This window comes from Ambystoma mexicanum, chromosome 11 (assembly GCF_040938575.1).
Source record: "Ambystoma mexicanum isolate Mex_15411 chromosome 11, UKY_AmexF1_1, whole genome shotgun sequence".
Lineage (NCBI taxonomy): Eukaryota > Metazoa > Chordata > Amphibia > Caudata > Ambystomatidae > Ambystoma > Ambystoma mexicanum.
In genome coordinates this window covers 1,283,007,718-1,283,030,531 of record NC_090934.1, presented here as the reverse complement: position 1 = coordinate 1,283,030,531, position 22,814 = coordinate 1,283,007,718, and the positions used below count along the sequence as shown (strand labels likewise).

The window sequence follows — 22,814 nt, the reverse complement described above, 5'->3', positions numbered from 1 at the left end:
ATCACGCTCAACTTGGACCAAAGAAAGTTTCTGTGGAATTGAGGTCGGAACCCAAAGAAGCATTGACTGGATCAGAACAAGGGCAAGAAACCTCCTTTCAACAAGAGGACAAACCACTTGACGCACTATTAGCCGTGATTGACCAAGACACATCAACCCAGTCGTCGAAGAATCATCCTGATAAACCTATAGGACCTAGTATTCCAACTTTATCGAATGACATACCAAATGATCCTCAAGACGAACCATTGATAGTTCTAGATGAATGTTTTGAGACTTCATCTGCACATTCGATCTCAATCAATACATCCACTAACATCTCCTTTACATACTCTACTGTATCAAATGAGGAAATCTGGACCTCAGTAGAAGCAGAGAATTCCTACAAGAGTGTGGAAATGACTAGGGGCCCAGGTGAGATCCCACTCATCCGGCCACCTTTTGTTGACCCGCGGAAAGTAACCAATATTTTCCGATTATCTCTGTCTGCAACCAGTTTAAATCCTGCTGAATCATTAATTATGAATAGATCAAACATCTTACGTCTATTCAAAGTTATTCCGCAACTGGCTCAAATCAACTCGGGAGATATTGATGGGCTACATTTCCCCAATAAAAACCAGATGGACATAGTTCACATCGACTTCTACAATCAAAAAATGATGCAACATGTTATATCAACAAATAACCATCTAATGAAATTGGGATTTATAACAGAAGACATTTTTGTAACTAAATCTATGGCAATTAAAAAACAAAAAATAACTGTCGCCCATGATCATTCTGATCAAAATAAACAGAAGAAAGCTGAAACCAACAGAATATTAAGCGATTAGCATCACACAACGATCTGCGGAACAGAGTACACTTAAACAAAAATACTCAACAAAACCCGCACCTGGTCTACAGGACGGAAGATCTACAGCGCGACACGATCTACAATTCCCTACATAAAAGAAAACTAACATCACAAGATGACTTTCAAAATTCCCGAATTAAGACCCATCTATAACAACCAAACTTCAAGGAGTCCCCATTAGATGAGATAACGTTATGCTCCTGGAATACTGGAGGCTCAAAACATCTTTTTGCCCAAGGATCTTTAAATCGAAAAGAAATTACCATAATTTGCCTCCAAGAAACTTGGCTCTCTGACGAGGTCATCTGCGAAGGATTCTCGACTTTCATGAACCCAGCGATTACTTCTCACCAAGGCAGACCTTCATCGGGCATGCTGATTCTCACCAAAATAAATCCAACTTGGTCAATCATAGCAAAGACAAATCTTCACCCCTGGGCTCAATATATCATCATCTGTATGTCAGCCTTAAAAAAAGAGTCGAGTTATCTAACGATCTTCAACATTTATTGGAACCCAACAGCAATGAATGAGAACAAATTCCTGGATTCAATTTGCGTTGAATTTGATACAATCGCCAGTACATATAATCAGACAGACTTCATCATTGCCGGTGACCTTAACATTCATCTATACAGCCCAGAAGGCATGAGACTAAACTTTTCTAATTTGCTCCAAGAGCAAAAAAATGGTCCAAAGAAATTCTCATTCGAAACCTAACAATGACGGAACAACCACTAAATGAGCAAGGCCGTCCACCGCCAACGTGGACACGAGAACAATCTAGCTCAATTATTGACTATATTTTCATCTCAGAAGGGATACGAAAAACCCTAACTGCAAATTATTCGCAACCAAACGGCAATCACCATCAAATCCTAATAACATGGAACACTTTTCAAACACAAGTTCCACGTCTAATTCTCCCAGATCTTGAATTAAATAATGGTCTAAATAAGCTCTGTATAAATCAACACCAAATGGCTGACCTTCTTACAAACTTCGAGGCCTCTACCCTGCCAGACCACTCAAAACTCAACTATGAGTGGATTCTGCATAAATATCTATGTACCAAAAAAATCATGGTAATCTGCAAAACAATCACAAACATCAATTCAATAATGATATTAAGCTGATGAAAAAGACCCTTTACAAAAAAATACGATCACTCAAAAAACAGAAAACAACAACCTATGTGGCTGAAATGAAAAAAGAAAAACAGAAATACTCAAACTCCATAAAATCATATAAATATCTAATGCAGCAAGCGGATGCAGAAGCGATTTTAGCGGCTTTAAAACAGAAGAACACTAGACAGCTGTGGTCACTCCTAAACGAAAAATCTAATGCATCAACCATGATCCAAGAAGTAGAACCCCAAGTATGGACTCAATATTTCATTAACTTGTACAAAAGAAAATCAGATATTCTCCCAACAGAAAGTCTGAATAACCGGTATTACCCAAATTGTTCGAACACAATTGTTCGAATTACCTAATTGATCGAAAGAATGGACCTTTGCACAATTGACCGTATATATATACATATATAATGGGGGTTGCGGGGGGGTTTTCCCCCGCATATATGTAACAATTGACCTTCACAATTCGGTCAATTGTGCAAAGGTCAATTGTAATTCGAACAATTGTAGTTCGAACAATTTGTATACAACCGAATAACCCTCTCACATGCGACTTAAAATGGGAAAGAGAAGATCTTATAAAAAACTATTATGTCCTTGAATCCATCTTGAGCACCTGGTCCAGATGGGCTCTCTAATGCCAACTTAAAATCTGCCCCTGAAGAATGGGCCACCTTTTTTTGCAAGCCTTCTAAACCTCATAGAGAAAACACAACAAATTCCGTGCAGCTGGACTTTAGCAATCTTGATTCCGATCTATAAAGCCGGTGACAGGAACAAAACAGAGAACTATAGACCCATAGCCCTACTGGACCCTTTGGGAAAGTTGTGCGCGGGATTCCTAATGAAAAAACTCTACACATGGGCAGGCGACAAATGGCATACAAGAAAAGAGACAAACTGGATTTGCCAACAAAATCGGAACAAACGCAAATCTGCTGCTTCTGAGCATGATCAAGTATGAAGCAACCATAAAGAAATAACAAGTATATTTCATAGGTCTAAAAACAGCATTGGATTCTGTGAATAGAGAAAAACTATGGATGAAATTAACATCATGGGGCTGCCCCCATCCATTCTCAATCCAGTTAAACAACTTTACTCTAACACGTCATTCCAAATCAGATTAACAAAAGATGGTGCAGTAACAAAACCTATTACCACTTGGAATGGGCTGAAGCAAGGGTGCCCCCTGGCCTCTTGTCTATATAACCTGTATACCTTTGGTTTTCGTACAAATCATTCAAGATCCACTCTCGAATCCACCGAAGATAAACAACGAATCAATACAAACCCTTATATATGCAGATGACATCATTGTCATGGACAAAACACAGTCAGGCCTACAAAAAAAGCTTGACAAAGTCGGCAATTTTATGAAAGAGAATGAGTTACAAATCAACATCACCAAAACTAAGTTAATGAAATTATCAACTCTAAAATGTAGCAAGTGACAAAACTCAAAATTACATCTAGAAGGTAAAGAGATTGAAGAGATAAAAGCATTCAAATATCTAGATGCCGTGATAAACCCCTCTCGAGTTGAGCAAGAATGGAAAGATCACATTGAGAGGAAAGCAAGATCTTTAGCCCGCCAAGGCCGTTTCTTCCGTTGTAAATTTGGGACATACACAATAAAATCAACAAATTCACTCTACAGAAAAAAGGTGGTTCCAATTTTAACTTACGCTGGGGAAACACCAATCAACCAACAAACGATGAAATGTTACGTTTATGAGGCCATTTTTTGGAGGAAAACATTGGCCTTACCAAAAGCATTCCCAATGCCAAGACTCCACTTCGAATTGGCACTTCAATCCTTCCATCATTAGAATACTCAAAGATTAAAGGATCCTGTACAAGCGACTGCTCTTCAATACTGGACCAACGAGATAAAGAAGAGAATGAAAGTAGAAAAAATCGGCAAGGATATGCTAGTAAATAGACCACAGTATCCAAAACGAAAAGTTTAGCAAAAAGATTGGATTAAAACAATAGAGGAGCAATAGAAATAAAAATGATTTCTGAATTGTACAATAGAATCAAGAGCTCTTCACGAACTTCCAGCATACTTATTATGTTCCCCGGAGCGATCTACCCGAAATCTGTTTTTACGCTTTTGATTAAATATCCTACCGACTCGTGTCTATTTAACCAACATAAACCATCCAAAAACAATGACCGCAGATTGTCGATTTTCTAAGAATGAGAACACCAGAGAGACACTCTTCCATGTAATCATGGTTTGCCACGCTTTGACGGAAAAAAGAAATCTGTTCAAGGCCTTTTTCAAAATTTCTCATAAACAGATGAACACACAAGAACGATGGGCTCATCTTTTAAAAGGCCATGACAAATATTGAATTTTAACAGTAATCAAATTTTGGACAGCTATTCTCAACGACAGCAATCTCCAAGTATCGGAAACATAGATGCCAAGTCTTTTGTTGTTCCTTTCTTCTCTAAACTGTAATGTCATAATGAAAAGTTTGTTTGATCAAACATATCATTTATTAAAAAAATAAACAAAATTGTGTCATAACGGTTTTATCTTCAAGTATAAACATTGTTGGTGATACCAGGAGAAACATTGTTCTATAATTTCAGACAACGTGGGATACCAAAGAGTCCCAATCTGTAAATTGGAAACAACTCACTGGATTAACCATAGATCACGCCAAGGTCTGTGTGTAAATGAACATGTGTTCCCTTGTGAAGCCACTCTATAATTTCTGTAATTTCGAAAAAACATTGTTTTACGCGCGTATTTCTGAATGTGATCAGCATGTTGGCTTAACGTAGCGAGAGAAACTGTTGTCTAATAACCTAATTACTTCTTGCAACACGGCTCCATTTGCTGAGCAAAATCACTTTGCTGAAACAATACTGCGAGAGAAACTGCAGACACATGAACCCTTGATCTCTTACAGCGCAGTGCGTATCTCTGAAAGTCTAAGTGCTTACACACAACATTAAGATAGCTCACCTTGTTGATTTTATGCCGTAGAAGAGATTTCAGGCTAAAGAGCCTTCGATCTCTGCTGGTCTGCAATTGTAAGGCGCAACATTTATGGCAAAATATTGAGGAAATACATGTTTGCAAAACGCCGTAGGAGAAACTGTGGGCCCAAGAGCCTTTGATCTCTGGTGGCCTCTAATTCTTGAAAGCAAAAGCCTCAGTGCAATTAGCTGAGAAAGCTTACTCGTGATATACATCGCAAGAGAGACTGCAGGCCACTGAGCCTTTGATCTGTTGTGGCGTGGAATCTAATCTTCAGGAGAACAAGCCTCATCTCTTAACATTGAGCTGGTTGGTTGTCTCTGCTAGACGGCATAGGTCAGTCTCTGGGCACTGAGCCATTTTTCATCTCGTCCTACGCTGTATTGCATCAGTTACACTGCTGAGTATTCTATATCAACCGTACTCTGTAGGAGAGACTGATTGCAATTAAAGCACAACTGTATGTGTTTGTAAGAAAACTCACTAATTTTAAGATACTGAAGCCCAGTGATTTACAGTAATTGAGAGCATTAATTATCAACCTACGACAGTAGTTCAATTAAAATTGCTACGAATGCTGCAAGTATCAACCCTGTTTGTCGCATTGGTTTGGTTCTCTTTTCCTTACTAATCACGCTAAGGGACTCTATTCAACTTTTCTATTTATGTGATAATTGTGATATATTCAAATTATTATTGTTTTATTGTAGTGTAAGTTCTTAACAGTCTCTTAGAACTAAACATAGAGTCGCATTGGCTTAGAGCTTCTCTCGCTATTCCTCTCGTTAAGTGGATTAATTTAATTCTCCTTTTATGGGGTATCTGTAATACAGTTAAATTACTGCTGTTCCATTGCCGTTTAAGTTTTAAAAGGCTTCTTAGAACTCCATAAAGTTTACACAAAAAAATAACTTTTACTTCATGGTGCTTGGTCTGAGAAGTGGGAAGAGCCTAAAAGAAAAGGACTCTCGTCAAAATAAAGAAAATCTGACACACGTAAATTGGTAATGATGGAAAGGGAAATACAAAAACTGTTATCTTCTTTAGGTATTCACCCTTCTACAATGCACTTGGATACAAGAGTTCCACTGATGCAAGATGATTGAAATTATTCACTGCCTAATAGTCCAACGCCTCTGGTGGGACCTTTTAGCACAGAAACAAACTAACTCCGAACAGGAAATGACAACCAATTCGCTGATGAAACATGATACTCTGAATTCTCTTCCACAAATTACGTTAAATTCACATAGAATTACACGTAAAGAAAATAAGGCGAGGAGAAAGGCAACTAGGATGTCAAACAACTGTAAAGGAAAAAAAAAAGAAAAAACATATGCAGGCCGTTAAAATTCATGGCCACATTTCCACTATTAAAAATTTGCGGAATTTGACCTTAGAAAACTAACCTATTGTCATGATCACTGCTTCCAAGGAGCCAGGACCAGCCCAACGTCCTTGGAAGCAGGCCCCTAACCCTAATCCTAGGCACCAGCCGGTCCCCACGGGGACCTTTTGGACCATGTCCTGGCGCCGGTGGCACCAGGCTCATCAGAATCATCGGTCCCGGCACTGGAAGCGCCAGGCTCATAATATGTGTGCAGATGCTTGGGTGGATTTACCTGCAGCAGACCATGCTGCTTACTTACCAGCCTCTTAGAAATCCTCTGTGAACAGGAACTACTTTCTTACCTGGGTGGGGCAAGCTCCACTCCCTGGATTCAGCACTGGAAAGCTTCTGGAACTGGAACTCTTTTCTTACCTAGGCGGGGCCGTGGAGGAAGATGCCTCATCACTCCAAGGCTATTTAAACCACTCCCGATAGACGAAACGTGCTTCGCGTTATTCTGCATCTGCAGCAGAACGCTCACTGAGTCTGTTCCAGCCTTTCTTCTTACGATCCGAATCTGCAAGAGTCATACTCACCATTCCTGCATCCTGAATCTGCAAGAAGCATACTCACCATTCCTGCATCCAGTCGACAGCAGCACCTGCAGAGACAAGAAACAGCAGGTTAGCAAGGCAGCCTTATCTCGCAGTGCTACTCACCTGATCCATCGGCTGCGGTCATTTTCGGCACGCTGCACCTCCGCCTGCGAAGACAAAAGCATTGTCACTACTTACTGGCACTCCGTGAATTCTGGATTTCTTCACGCTGCATCGCCGCCTGCGGAGATAAAAGCATTGTATCTTCTTACGGACATTCCGCGGACTCCGGCGCTGCAAACCAACTTCTGAAAGACAAAAGAAGAGACATTAGACAGGTATTTACTTACGCCCATCGCGCTCTTTGCAATAGAACGCCTTCTCTTCAGCACGAACTACGCTGCAAGGAAAAGACAGTTAGAGCGCTTGCATTTACTCACGCATTTCCAGGCGCTTCACTCCATCTTCCTCAAGAGTCCTGCAAGACAAAAGGGAGAAAAGCATTATACGAAGTCCTGTTCAATGTTAACGTGCCTTGCACCTAAAGACTATAAAGACTAAAAAGGTGTCTGGAAACTCACCGCTCGTGCAGTTAACGACGGTAACGGTCTTCTGAGTCCAAGAGGCCTATGTTTCACCAGTAAAGGAACTGGCAACAGCGCCCTGCACCAGACGCAGATGGAGAGCCCAGCATTCACCTATCTAAGGTGAGCACGTTGACCTGGGGGCTCTACGGAGAGGGAGAGAGAGGAAGAGGGACATTGAACAACCCAGACCATTAACCCCCATATTCTTTCACCTGCAGAAACCTCACCCTACGAGTTCGACACACAGTGCGAAGAGGTTCGACCCCAGAAGCCCATCGGGTTCTGCACATCACCTTTCGAGTCACAGACACCTTCCTGCCAAGATCAGCGCCTCCGTGGGAATCGGGTGAGCGTTACACCTATAGAATTAAATAAATTGGATAAAAAGGTGGCAAAAGGGGATATTGATCCTAATTCCAATAGAGCATCTAATTTAGTTGATATCATCATCACTGAAAAAGGAATGAAAAAGGAGATCCCTCCACCCTTGCCCTCTGTGAGATTGTAAATCATGACCCTAGAAACATACAAGTAGACCAAGATAAGGAGAATGTAAATGTGTGCTCCCTCACGTTGGGAAAAAAACATCCTTAAATGAACAAAGGACTCTCAAGTTGACTCATTGTCATTACCAGTCTTAATAATGGTGGAGAGGGAGGAGAGGGCATAAAACAGACTAGAATGTCACTTTTGATTCCTACTTCAGGAAAAAAAAACAAGACTGGTTCGATTATCCCTGCTGCTTGTAACACTCTGATGGAGAAGGCTGCTCCAAAACCAATAGTTATTAATGACCAAATATAGATGTTACTTTGGTACCATTACCTGTACCTACTCCGTTTTCCAAACCATTATCTTGTATTCCCAACAATAAACAAAGTGCATTGAAAATTGAAATCTATTCAAGAAAGATTATGGAATGGGAGAGTAAATTAGAAATTAATGGCAGAGGTAGAATAAACAGATCATCCTTGTTGTAGTTATTCAAACAAATTCCAGCATTAAGATATGTAGAATCAGATGATATTGAGTGGGTTACACTACCTCAGATCAACAATGGCCGTATGCTCTGTGGATATCAATCCATAATCCTCTCAAGACTACTATGGGAACAGCATCATAATCTCAACATCCTGGGATATAAGCTGTTTGGTATTGATTCATTGGATGATGGAAAGAAATTCGTAGCGTTCCAAGCTGAACTATCTAAGGTTAAGAAAGAGGGAATTTGTATGACTGATTCAGGCAAAACTTCAACTGAGTCTATTGAAACTCTATTAACAGTCGTGAATAAAACAAGTCAGGACTGGTCATGGGTTGAACCAGCCATTAAAACCTTTATGGCACTTCAACGAGGGCTCACTCAACTTTAGCAGTGACTCGATTAAAATAATCTCATGGAATTCTTGTGGCTCAAAAAATCTAAATTCCTGGTTTTATAACCCAAAACACCAGAATACAGCCACAGTACTAATGATAAAAGAAACTATGATGTCTTTAGATTTCCAGTTACATTGATCTGAAACCTACACATGCTCTACTATGCAAGCTGTAACTGGTCGACCTTGTGGCGGACAAGCGATAGCTATGAATAGGAACCTTCAAAGCTAATATAAACTGATTCACTCTTCTAATGGATTGTTGGCCATTAAAGTTGATCTATTGGAAAAAACTGAATCACCATTATTAATAATCAATATCTACTAGAATCCGTTGAAGTATAAGCGCCCTGATACCCCTGGGTCTGGTGCGCATTACAAACAAACAAGTTACAAGAATAGCAACACATAATATCCAACATCTTGGAGCAATTGATCATAACACATTATAACTATGAAATAATAATGGGCAGTGATTTTAACTCTTGACTTCTTAGAGGGCCTAAAAATCATCAATGGCTACTTATTTGAAGAACTTACCACACAATCTGCACAAAGGGGAAATAATTGGGACACTTATCTTTCACAATGTGACCTGTTGCAATTAGAAACAAACAGGGCAGATCCCCTCCCCTGTCACACTTGGCATCAAGGTGGGTCCCACTCCAGGATAGATTACTTTTATGTATCCTCAAACATTAGAACTAGTTGTGGGTATGTAACTATTGGGGATCCTGGAGTGGGTGACCACATGCTGCTTGAAATTGATTATCTGACTAAAACTTTAACCTTTGAAATCAATCCCTGTTTAGCATTTATAGAAATAGACCATCCAGGCATCTCGCTTAAATGGAATAGCAAATTAGCCTTAACATTTTCTAATCTATTAAACATGGACTTTCTTTCTTCTGAGGTTCTAACCAACAAAAACATGCATCAAACTTAGAGGGATAAAATATTACCTGAAATTGTGCTTAATTGCTTAAAAACAATCATTCATTTAAATAAGTCTAGACCCTCTAAACTTAAACAGCACACCTACAACAATGAATTTGCTCAGTCCAGAACTGATAAGAACAGAAAAATCAGAGCACTCCAAAAGAAGAACCTTCCTATTCAACAACACAGAGAAGAGTATCATTATTCAAACTTATAAAAATCTGATCAAATCACTCAGCATAGGTATATACAGAAGAGATAATCAGACGATGATCAAAGATCTGTGTAATCATAATTCTAAAGTATTTTGGTCGACCATGAATCAGACCGTTGGTTAGTGCCATGACAACTTAGAATCCCATATCTCTGAAGAAGTTTGGTGTCACAAACACACTTTGCGTGAAGGAAGAGAGATCGACACTCTCCCCCGAACCACGAAAGCCGAATGAACTCGACCCTCCCACCGTGGTTGGCACAGGTGCCAAAAACAGGACGCCACGTGGCAGCCAATGGGGGGAAGAGGGGTTAGGGAGAGGTTGTGGAAAGGGAAGGGGATTTTAGAAACACCGGAAAGAGGGTAAGGAACTCCTAAATTGGATGGGAACAGGGAAACACCAGGAAAAAGCCCTATCCTATCTAACATGTTAGCACTTAGCAATGCTCTTGGCGCTATTGGTTTTGCCACAACTTCTAACAGCACACCTTAATACGTGTACCTCCTCCTAACAGCACACCTTAATACATGTACCCCCTGCAAGTTACCAGAAAACATATAAGCAAGCAATATGATGAGGACACACTGGATGATTTAGACAATACACATGGCCCTACGGGCAGCGATAGCCTCATACAACATAAATGATACTTTCCCACTAGTTAATTGCACTAGTGAGGATTCACAAACATCTCAACGTGACATATCATGTTTCGTTTTGTCCGTAGATCTTCCGTTGCACAGCAGAGTACTAGAATGACCCCAAATTACAAGGTAACAATATGCAGGATGTAAGGGTAACTTGACACCCACACACAAGCTTCAATGACTGTGCCACACTTAACTTAGGTCTGGGAGCCCTCAGAGCTCCCAGACAGTAAATGACCAGCAGTAATTACTCCCGCTACCTTTCAGTAGACATGAATCAAAATGTGTTGCAAATTACTTAGCTTTGGTCTGGGGAGCCCGTGAGACTTCCCAGACGATGCGCGGAATGCGATAAGACTGTCAGCAGCCTCGAGCCTTCCTGCTTCGGACAGCGTCCTTGTCCAGTTCGTGCTGACATTGCTCCGCTTCACACGTGACCCGCCTGCCTCCAAACACCATTCAAAATAAGCCACACCTGCACGCTGCCGTTGCCTGCTTAAAAGCTGTACTTAATTAAAGACAGCTGGCAGGTCGCGCGCGTGCAGAACTACCAGAAAGCCCCAGGAATGCTGGGAATTGGAGTTTCCAAGTCTATATCACCTTACGAGGCATATTTGAGCACACCACGCCGTTGCCAGCCCCGATTCCTGACATTTGGGTTACATTTTTCCAAAATAAATAAAAGCAACCGCAACTGTTTGAGAATATAACAAATCTCTGTGAATACTTAAGCATTCATGGCTTACGTCCCTAGAATGTTGATGATATTCTATGGGCCATAAACAAACTCAATCCTTCGAGAGCTTCCGGCCCAGACGATATACCGTCATATGTTATCAAAAAAGATCCAAATCTTTGGGCCTCGATTTTGAAAATTAAATGTTATATGATCTTTATTACAAAATCTATCCCAAAAACTTGGTCCTAATCTCTTATTCCATCCACAAGAAAGGAGATATCTCTGAACGAGCCAATTAAAGGCCTATAGCTTTGACTGACTCATCATCCAAAGTCTTCGCGGATCTGATTCTCAGTTAACTTGAAGACATTTTGCTTTCAGGTGAGTTTCCGCAAAAGGATGGCAACTCCCCTGAATGTAATAATACTGGCTCATCTCTTGGAGGCTGTTAAACACAATCACATCGGCCAATTCTATTAAATAAATTATTGGGACTTGGCATACCAATGAGATTAGTGCAGCTGATGGCTGCGCTACATCATGAAAACCACATACAGAATTCAGCTGACCAAGGAGGGGGCATTAACAAGGGCTATTAAAACTGCTACGGGCGTTAAGCAGGAATGTTGTTTGGCCTCTACTCTGTTCAATATTTACTTAAGTGATTCGGATGAAATCTGGAAGAATGACAAAATACCGTCTGTTAGACTGGGGTGGCTGAGAATACACTGGCTTGCATTTGCAGATGATCTCATATTCTTTGACAAGACTACTAGGGGATTGCAAATTAATTAGAAATATTCGCGCAATATTGGCTGAATAACAACCTAAAACCAAACGCCATTAAATCTAAAATTGTAGTCTATACTGGACCAAAGAGGCTAAAAATATTTAAATGGATCGGAAAGAATTAAAAGGGTCTCTGAACTACGATTCTTAGGTTATAATCTCTGTAATTCTGCTTCAGTGTATATGTGGAAGTAAAATTGCGAATTCTAATATCACAAATGAAATGTCTATTTTCTAAATTTTGCAAGTTCTCACTACTTCCTGTTATTGATTACTATACATTGAAGATCAAGCCCATAATTCTTTATGGTCAGGAAATGTGCTTAATAGCTGGACATCTAAACCTTATACAGGGTCGGTTATGGAAAGTAGTTCTTAGCTTTGTCAAGTCTTTGCCTAATGCATTGCTAAGACATGAGTTAGGCATTTTTCCAATTATTCAAAAATAATTTACCCCACCCTAAGAACTCCCTTTTTGAGGACTTGAAATTAATGATAAATGAAATCTCAGTTAAATCTATGAATAAATTCAGTCACAAGATGCAAACTTTACTTCATACTATTGTCTCCACTGAGGATGCGCTAACTAACCGCCCAGAGAAAACTAAAAAAAAACTGTACCAGTATGATTGGATTAAACTGGTAGATTTTATGAGCAAGTATTCACTGTACAAAGAATATGCCTTTTATCCCAGAAAGAGGACATTAATAAACAAATATATCAAATGCTTTTCCTGAAACAAAGTAAGAGCACTTTATATTTGTTTTCGTTTTAATCACTTCCCTACTCGAGAAAGAACAAGGTACTGGGAGGCATTAAAGCTACAGATGATGACCCGTGTTGTCGGTTTTACAACTGCCCGCAGAAACTGAAACTTTAAAACACTGGATGTTAACATGTCCATATTTTGACATTCCCAGATAACAGTTTTATGGAGAAGACATGTCAGTAAAATCTGACTTCTATCTCAATCTTCTTAAATTCATTAATTCTCAACTGTAAAATGTGTTGTTCAGGCACATTGGTATAGGTTGACTAAAATAATGAGATGTGTTGTTGCATTTTTTAGTGGTCTTAGAATGTGAAATAGTAAAATATTGTATATTAAATAAATGTTTTAACTCACAAAGTAACTAAATGAGATGATTTTAACCCTCAGAATGTTTCATCAAACAAAGATTGTAAATTCAATATATGTTTGTAATTGTATTTGATGAAAATTGACAGTAACTGTAATTGTATGCAATGAGCAATTAAATAATGTAAATTTGTAAAGGTTGAAACTACAGACAATAAAAATAAAAACATTGTTCATGTACGCACTCACTGTGCAATAAAATGTTCCAAAAAAGTGCTAGTTATAAAAGCAACATATCATTATGTTACAGGTGTATTTACCATCCCTAACCAAGAGCATAATGCGTTACTCAGGAGAGCTGGGTAGGTAGCCAAATTAGGGGTGCAAGTCCAACCAACTGAGTCTCATATTCTGGCTTTGGCCAAGGATAATACTGTTATTGATTAAACAGTACTGGGCTCCCTTCGCTGAAAATGTTTGCTTTTTCACATTCTAGTCGCTTTCTTTAGCCCATTGGCTGCTCTTTCCTTTAATCTAGGCAATTTGAATAGAAGGGGACTGTGGGAAAACTGAGGTTATTCTCACTCCTAAACCCTTTGGATCCTGTGCACAGGTGGCCATGGAAAGGCCATTGCTCTTTGATCCCGACCCTGGGGGCAAAGAAGCGAGGGAGGATCACCTGGGTGGAGGGCCCTTGGGGACTGGGAGTCCTTGGATGAGACATGGTATCCCCCTTTCCCTACTGTTGACCATTCCAACTCTTCCCTGTGCTTTATAGGTTATTGTAAGTCCGCTCCCCTTGTAAACCCTGAGAGTACTGTGACGAAAAAGAGGCAACTAAGAGCAATAAAGACTACAATCTTTTACCACTCTGGTACTGGGACGAGGATGATGCCTTTTAAGAGCAGTGAAGGTCAGGCATGTTGCTGTAATTGTTGTCAGGCAGGGCTGATTGAACATCCACACCTGTAGCCTGTCAAGGGGCTGCAGGTGTATAAATGGAGTCCGGCCAAGCAGCAAAGAGAGTGGCGAGACAAGCAGCAGGAAGGATAGTGTAGGAAGCAGGGAACTTTATTTGGGAAGTACGCCCAGACGATGAGGTCTGCGGAGAGAGGCGGTCTACGTAAGCGTGGCGTAGAAGCTGGGGCTCTGTGGAGAAGACCGAACCTTGTGGATGGAGCCATGTCGAGAGGCTCTTCCTTTTCCTTGTTGTCAAGGTGCTCATTCCCCTGTGTCAGGAGGTTGCCACAGGAATGCCTGAGTGGCAGGAGTTGGACCCCTGACATCACAAGCAGAAGGCTGTACGATCTGCGCTGCTGGGAAAGCTGGGAATGCGACCAGTGAGTTTCTAACCAGCAAGAAACACGGTGTGCGAACATTTGAACTCTTGCATTCAAAAAGGAATACTTTGTATCGAAGTGGTCACGTGTTCAAGGAAAAACGTTTTTGAAATTCTGTGAGTGCTGGGGTTTGCATTTAAAGCAAACAGAAGCATTATTAATTAGCGGGTCGAACTCAAAGTGTGTTATAAATGCAAACCACATTTTTTGTATACCGAACTGAATGAAAAACTCTACAAATAAGCAGAACTATTATATCTCAAGTTCAGAAATGAATGCAACTTTAAAACCACTGTATGTTTAACTCTAAAGTGAAAAGGTACTGGATGCTGAATCCTAAAGTGAATGGAACTTTAACCTTGAACCAAAGAAAAGCATATTGAATACTAACTTGTGTGAAAACTACATATAAACTAAATATATTTGGAAAGCAGAATTTACTGGAACCCTGAAGCTTAATCTGACACAGTCAGGATATTTGCATGAAAGCTAACAATATAAAGAGGGCGCAAGTTTGGCAAAGGACCTTAAAAAGCTTAAAGATATTTTTTTTGAAATCAAAACTAAGTCTTGGGGAAGGGACCCCTCAGACTTGAAGCAATTATTTGATTTGCGGCGGGAGCCTCAAAGTACTTTTGTGTTTGGAACTGTGTTACTTGGAACTTCGGGAAGGGAACTCTGAGTATTGGTTATTTTCCTGAACTTAAGAAAAAGGTAACTTTGAGACTTTTGTTGGAACTGTTTTATGCTTGGGGAAGGGAGCTGAAAGGAAGCTGCAATCTAAAAAAGAAGCTCAGAACTTTATGTTGGACACTGTTTCTTTTGGTTGTTGACATCCCTACACATTGTATAGATTAGTTGTGAGGGTATATGTTTTGGACACAGACAGATTCTTAAGTTGAACTCTTTCACTTTTCTTAGTTTTATTTAGGTATGGGTAGGGCAAGTTAGGCCTTTTTCCATCCTGACATTTAAGTTAATAAAAGTGTTTATTTTGAATCTGTTGTCTGTGTCTTCCTTCATGGTGCTTTCACAGGACCCAGACAGGAGAGACCTGGCAAAATGTCAAAGCCCTCTGGTGAGCTTATTCATCTGCTCTTGTCTGGATCGTTTTCTAACTGGAAGGTTGATCTTTTAAAGTCTTGTGGACCTTGCAAACGGTTAAATATAATTTTAACGAATCCAAAATATAATGACGGTAATAAATAACAAAAAAATAACTAATGAAATAACATTGAAATGCATGCATACCTTTGTAAATGTGCAAAAATAACTAATCCCAAACAACAAACACAAACCTTTACAGATGGTTGCCAGCTAGCTAGAATAAAGAAGCCAAAACGGAAGCAAAACCATTAACATGGAAGACACTGAATTGCAAATTGCCCATGCAGTATCCTGAGGCAAAACTGAATTTCAGTAGTACTAAAACAAAAATAAGCCCCAAACACAACTTTGAACTAAATAAAAAGAATGGCATACATCAAGAAAAGGCAGGATAAAGAAAATGTAAATGACTTACCAATGTAGTTTTGATGTCTGAACAAATCCATAGTTCAAATCCCCACCTGCGCAGCTGTATGCTGGAACAAACTCCCCCCTAACTTGAGACTGGAATCCAATCATTCCACATTCAGAAAGAAGTTAAAAACACTACTGTTCAAATTAGACAGTTAACGTGAGGCTGCATTTCTCTGTACTGGTACCACAAACTGTCCTGTCTTTCAGTGTATCGTCTTTTTGGTTGTTTTCGTCTCATTTTGGCACCCTATACCTGTGGCTTTTGGCACCTAATAAACAAATAAATAAATGAATTAAATACATAAATAGTAAATAGTTAATCAATGCAAATCCGAATACCAAGAAATGTCCACCAGAAATCCACTGCAATCCAAAAAAAAAAAAAACATTAAAATTCCAGAAAAGTACACCGGTAGAACCAAATTTATCCCAAAAATGTCCATAATCCAGGAAAGCATCCAAAAAAAATCTACTGAAAAAATGTACTTATTGCAGGAATGCATCCCAAAAATCCATCTAAAAAATGTCCTAACCCAGGAAAGAAGCCAAAAAAATCCATCAGAAAAAATTAATTATCCATGAAAAGGCCAAAAATCCATCAAGAAAAAAATCCATCATTCTGGAAAGAAGCCCAAAAAAATCAATTGAACTCCAGGAAAGACCAGCAACACCTCTGGTCAGATCCGTGAAACAGAAGAAAATGGCAGAAACCACCTTACGTTTACATCACAATAGCAAAACACATATACGCGAGCGACACAAAATGGACAATCGTAGAATTACAACTCTAGTCAATATTTCAAAAATTAACATTATATGATAATTTAAAGACAAAACATAATTCGATATTTCATGTTGAATTAGTTATATTTACATTAGTTATTAATGACATTCGTTATTTCTTATTCGTTATTTTTGTGATGGTGTTTTTTTTGTTTCGTTATTATCACTGAATACCCTTGCAAACTTCTGACCCCACCCCTCTGACTGCTGGGTCCCCCAAGGATCAGTTCTTGGAGCTGTGCTCTTCACCATCTATACCTCTGCACAAGGAAGACTTATCACATCCTTTGGCTTTTGCTATCACCTTTTTGCGGTTCAGAAATATGTTTCTCCTTTGCATCCTCCACCCGAGCCATCTTGGGCATGTATTACCAAATGTTTCAGTGATATTCTTTACTTGATGGCTCCCTTATTCCTCATGCTCAACTCTTCAAAAATGTCAGTCATCTTTCTCCCAGCTTCCAATGCCAACCCTCCCTTTCTCCTTCCAGCCTGACTTTCTTTCTTCAAGTCTCGCAATCTTGGGGTCCTCTTTGATAGTGACCAATGACTGCAACAATTCATCACTACCACTGCCTCTGCTGCCTGTATTAACATCCACAACATTCGGAAAACGTGCCATTTTCATACTAACCACTATACATAAACTCCAATCTTCACTCTCGTGCTCATAAAACGTGACTAGCCCTCAAGCATACTCCTTGACCTTCCTCTTTACTCCTCTACTTTTAACCTCACCATCCCATACCCTCCCTGTGCCTCACCTTGCTTCCGCTATTTATACATACTTGCCCTGCTCTACTGGCACCCACTGACCATAACCAACAAAGCCAGCCCAACACTAAAGGCTTGGCTTAAACTTCACTTACTTGCTGAAAAGAGAGCTCCCCCGCCCTCTTACCCCATCGTCCCTACCTGACCCCACTACTGCCTCAAATGATGCTTAATAATGTAATTTTGTATATTTAAATAGTACTCCTCTTTAGGTTGAATCACTTACCCCCTTGGGTTAATGCTACCTTTGGAAGTTACCTCTTCTTTTACATAGATTTTCTTTCTGCTCATTTTGTTTTGTGCCTGGTAGATGTTCCACTTTTTTTACAACCTAATAAACTGGCTCACCATATGTTCTCATCTTTGTGCTATTGTATATTTACCCTTCGTGGGAATCCCCCCTCCATCTGTAAATATGTCATTGTAAGTAATTTCTCTTAGAAAAAAACTTGAGATAGTCCACTGTAAGTTTGGTGCAGTTGCTAGCTCCCCAAATGTCAACACTATATACTGTTGCTGCTGGAGCTTTTGGATTTAAACATTTGCATCACTTTTCTATTGATATTTTGCCAACATGTATATTAAAGCTCTGTACTGCATCACCACAACCTGCCTGGCTAGTATCAAAGCATTCCACTCTACAGTCCTGTTAACCCTCACACCTCTCTGCTGTGCCTCCTTTTCTTCCAAAATCAAAATAAGTGTAACTCAACGCCTTAGATGATTGGCTATTTGTTTTGCTGTACTTAGATTCATGACAGATGTTTTTGAAGCAATTAAACTCTCTTTGCACCTGCATAAGTGTTTTAGATATTAAAATTGCGCTCTGTATGACAACTGGAATACCAATTTTGTACTTTTCTGGGAGAAGTGCATCAGACTCAAGCTCTCTGATGGACTTTGCCACAACATGTAGATTTAATGAAAAAAGAAGGGGAGGGCGCATCCCTGTCAGATACCATTCAAGTCTGGAAATTGTTTAGTTCATCTCCCCCTAAGGCCCACCTGCATAATTCACAGTGTAGAGCTCCTGAATAGTATCCAGCAGAGCTTTAAGTAACTTCTCGGTAACAGATTTGGCTCACAATTGATTTCTTGGTATTATCAAATGTGGATGTCAGTTCCATGAAGATCATAGTTCTCATTATGAGTTCCCAGGTCTGGAAAAAATGCCGGACAAAATCACGGTAATTTCAGCACCTGTATTTTTTCCGGACCATAGAAACACATTTGCTGGTGTGGGCAGTGATCTACCAGCATGCCTGACCTCCCGCTAGTTCAGGCCAAATAAATGCTGCAATCACTGGCACCAGTACTACCGGTGCCAGTTATTCTGGTAATCCAATCCATGGAGTCCCACGAGACTCCATGGAATCAGACCTTACCAATGTTTCCACTGCCCATTATATCCCTATTATTCCGGGATATCAGGTGGCGGAAACTGGAAGATAGTTTTGCTGGTATCCCGGCGGAATTACCGGCGGCATACTGGAAACATTGTAATGTCTATATAACACGTGTCCGCTTAATATATTCTATTTCTGAAAAAACGGTTTAAATGTGTGAGGTAATATTATTATTCTGTTTCCATTTATCTCTGATTTGCATAGCAATCTAAGTCTTTTGATGTGCCGATATTGTGTGTTGTCTATTCTATCAATAAACATGTCCTTTCAGCAGATTTTGTTCATCACTTTGCTCATTTGGCATTTGGCTTTGATAAAGCTTGTTTTGAATTATCCTTTACTTGACGTGCATAGAAATCAGAAACTGCTATCCAGCACTATTCTGTGCCAAGTGCATATATAAGAATATTTCCTGGACTCAGTTTTGTGGCGATTGCCTTTGTTGTATTTTGACGTTTAGACCCTCAAGCTCTGCCCCCAATTTCACTCCATCTACATCAACAGCGTTGGGCTCAGTTTTGTAGCGGTACGCTCACTTCTTGTGTATTCCCCTCCAGAACATCAAGAGGACTTTATTTACTTAGAAGATCTAATGTGGTGACTAATTTTATGATTCAACTTTATATTTCCCTTTCTGTAGATTGCCTTTGCTGTATTTTGAAGTTTAGACCTTCAAGCTCCGCCCCCAATTTAACTCCACCTATATCAACAGTGTGCGCGCGCACCAGCACCCGCTGAAGTACCTATAAGTACCGCTTAGCCGCTTGGCTGCGAGGCAAGCGGCGAGCAGTGTCTTCCTGCACTGTCCCTTATCACACTAATTCAGCTCAGGCAAGTTCAACTTCTGCATTACGCATCTCACTTTGAATCTAACTAATATACGTTCTTGTGCCTTTGCCGACGGTTCATCGACTCAAATATGTCTAAAGGCGCATAGCTTTAAAATCAAACATGTTGCACACACTTGAGGCCAACCACAACTCTAAACAGCTTAAGCGCACCCCAAGAACAATGTTACTAACACCATGTTGGTGAATAAATCACTGTCTCACACCCTACATTTTGTTTAAAAGAAAATGCACATCCCTGACACCAGGCAGTTTTGATCACCATGTTTTACAAAACCTCCCGCAGTTCAAAAAAGCATTTTCAAACTCTGGCGGCCCGTCATGGATAGTGCTGAGAAAGAAAGCTTGATCAACATACCTGACTCATTACTAACAGCAGGCTTTGCAGGCACTCCGGATGAGACCGCAGAAGATGCAAATACTGCTGAGAGCCCTACATGTATTGAGCCCCCATGTGTAGTTGATAGAACACAAGGTCTCGCAACATCAATGCCCAGACAACAAGACAAGCTCGCACATGCACATTAGCACATCAAATAGCCATTGCCGTGAATACCAATATTCCCTCACTTGACTCACCAAGTCATGATCTCTTATTAGCAAATACTAACTCAGACCAGCAAGATGTACGTGATCAGCATCCCCTGGTCCCTGTACACTGTCTAGCCCTGCCTCCCCATAGCTTTTCCCACTCACCTCATGTAACTCCGATCCAGCTTGATCCAGACTGCATCGTAATACCAACCACAGTGGGTAAGAACAGTCTGTCCCAATCTCCTATTATGTCTGGAACTTTGATTCAAGTGTCATCAGCTCTTTCAATATCTTTTGCACACCCCACTCCTTGCAAAATAAATAGTACCACTCCTCCATCACTGGTACCCCTTCTTCGCTAGCACTTGTTGATATCACGCTAAGTGCAGTGAACAGAGCACTAATATATTTATCAAGACTCTTGATTCAAAAATAACTTAACAGTCAGTTCTCATCAATAAACTATTAGAACGTGGCTCTACAAATGGTGTTAATCTTAGAGATAAACTTATCATACCTTCTTGTCAGCAAATGCCTTCACTCAACAAGATTTGCCATTGTATTTCTTCTATGGCAGATAGTCAGAACTCCATATGGAAAGAACATTTGAATAGAAAAGGTTGTGTTTTACCATCTTTTGATCAAGTCATTCGACCAATTGAAATAGTCGATCTTGATGCTGATCCATCTCTGACTGCTTCTTTGCTACCACAAGACCCTATAACGTTTGGCACAACTGCGAAAACCTCAGAAACAGAAAAGCGTTCCTATACTATTTTTACCACCCGTAATAAGAAAAAAAAATAAGAAAATGAATAAATGTCCTTTACAGGAATAAAAATGAAAAATATGAAATTGCCTCAAATGCCACCTCAAAACAGTTTACTAAAACCATCACGCTTCCCAAAAAACAATCTACCATAGCGTGTGCAGCAGTAATTAAAAAATATTCAAACATTTCTCAAACAAAAAAAGGTAATACAATCAAAAATAATGAGCCTGTACTACTGTATGCTCCACTTGACAACTTAATTTCTGCTGTGAAAGATTAACAGAAGGTGACTGACATTCATCTCAGTGTAACCAATTTGGAACCAAGCTCAAACTCTTGCACAGGGGACGCTTCAGCAGCCTTGTTGACAGAATTTGACCATCAAACTGTTGATCAAAGACGGATAGAAATCCATAAAGCTGTAGATATGTACATGTCTTCGTGACAGTCTCAACCTTCTCTCCATGTACAAGACTCAAATGTAATACCAGAAATGCGTAATAATGAGATTTCTCGTATCGCAAATCCCAATTATACACAATGTTACACAAAAGAAAACACTCTTACAAAGAAACCTGTTTAATCCGTCTTTGAGTCACACTTCCAGCAGCAATAATTTGCAAATAGAAAAGCGACTTAAACCCTATTTCATACATCATCACTTGATTATGAAGTGTTGCTCCGCCCCAAATTTGAGCTATGATCTTAACAGTACCAGTGTTCTAGCAATATTTGCTGATATTCCCAGTCTTGAGGATATAAGCTCTCCAGATTTGTAGCAAGTTGAATTTCTTAATGAAATTGATCTATCAGCAACAAGGCTTTGGTTCCGTTCAAGAGTTGTTCTAAACACAATTTGGAAAGCAAGACCAGACATTTTTGCCTTGGGTTTTAAAATAACTCTGGACACTCTTCCCATGATAGCATCAAAATACAGAGACGATTGCATGATGTCTAATCCTTCATTATTGCCATCTAACCGTAATATTGATGTAAACCCCAGACCTCTCAATCAGCAAACAAATGTGAATATCCCAAATGCACCCACGTCTTGCCACTGCTGCAATGCAAAGGCATAACTATCTACAAACCTAGCTTTACATCAAATGTCCTTAGCAAGCTGGAATATGCAATGCTTCACCCATTTATTGGGCAATCTTGACAATCATTTAGACACCTATGGTATAATAACTTTACAAGAGACATGGCTGTCAGAAATCCCTTCTTGGAACAACCACAAGATCATACTACATCTGGCCAAGCGAGCATCAAAAGGAAGACCCACACGTCTGGTCTCCTTGTTGCGGCTAAAATGAGCTCTGGATTATCAGTTGAGCCTTTGGCTAAGCCCAATCAATAAATGCAGCTAGTCAAGATATTATTTAAGTCTTATGCCATCGTGTTCATTAATATCTATTGGAACCCTGTATGAATTACGGTAAAAAACGTCTTCATTGATGTAGAAGCAATTTATGATTTAATCATACTGGCCCCGACCATCACCGATACGATTCTCGTAGGTTACTTAAATCTTCATTGTATGTCATCAAGTACTGCACTGGCAAATATCTCGAGACTACGATGGGCAACTTTCA

General features: G+C 39.8%; 1 protein-coding gene across 1 annotated transcript in view; it reads left to right on the top strand.

Moving 5' to 3' along the window:
- LRRC49 (leucine rich repeat containing 49) overlaps positions 1-22,814 on the top strand; it is a 1,414,487-nt gene that overhangs the window by 320,763 nt on the left and 1,070,910 nt on the right. The gene's annotated exons all lie outside the window — the stretch shown is intronic.